Below are 897 nucleotides of genomic sequence, written 5' to 3'. Positions count from 1 at the left end.
GGTGGGGGGGTGGGGGGGAGTGGGGAGGGGGAGGGGGGGCACAAACATCCTTTCTATAACTGTTACTTGAATCAGGTTAGTAATTGAAGGGGTTTAGTTTTTGCATCTAAGTCTTCTAATTCACTGAGGGCACACAGTACAAAAGAAAAAGACAAAGAAGTTAAGAAGACGCTGAAAAAAAACAACTTTGATTTCTGTCTTTGTTCTTGTTGGATAAATAGTGGATGTGAGTTCTGGTTCTGTTCTTGGAGACAGTTTGAGCCCGGGGTGGCCTGAAGTCCTCCTCTCAGCTTGTCTCATAGTGTTTTTTTCTCCAGTGCCTGTATTGTATTGCAATTCTCGTTGGCTTATATTACACTTCGAGAGGGTTGGGTGGGGGTAGGGGTGGGTGGGGGTGGGGGTTAGGAAGGAATGAGTAGTGTAATATTTGAATGGGGAGGGAGACTTTGGAAAGAGTTTGTGTAAAAAAGTAAAATAATTACAAAAAAAAAAAAGAAGGATAAGACAGCATTTTATATTTCACCCGTTGTCAATATTCGGGTTTTAAATTTAGTTTTAGCAGGACTTCTATGAGTGTACACACCTGACAACTACTCGCTCATTTCGTTCAATCAGCGGATTTTAGGTAGGTCTGTTTCAGCGTTGCCACACTAGCGTTTGGTCTGTGGGTGTGACTGTAAATTTGGATGAGTGTGTGACTGTGTTTTCTTTCCTTTTTTTAAGTGTGTGGTGCAGAGAGGCATGTTCCCCAATACAGATAAGCAACTACAGAAGAGGAGAATAAACAGTACTTCAGGAGAACCTGTTTTTTTGTTTTTTTGTGCTTAAGTCACCTTTTTAATTTCAATGAAGTCCACCATATATGAATATATAATTTTTATTCTTAGACTGGCTTTG

Source organism: Aulostomus chinensis, chromosome 18 (genome assembly GCF_037954235.1).
Source record: "Aulostomus chinensis isolate RoL2024-O1b breed Wild chromosome 18, RoL_Achi_v1.0, whole genome shotgun sequence".
NCBI classification, from domain to species: Eukaryota; Metazoa; Chordata; class Actinopteri; order Syngnathiformes; family Aulostomidae; genus Aulostomus; species Aulostomus chinensis.
This window is presented reverse-complemented; position numbering follows the sequence as displayed.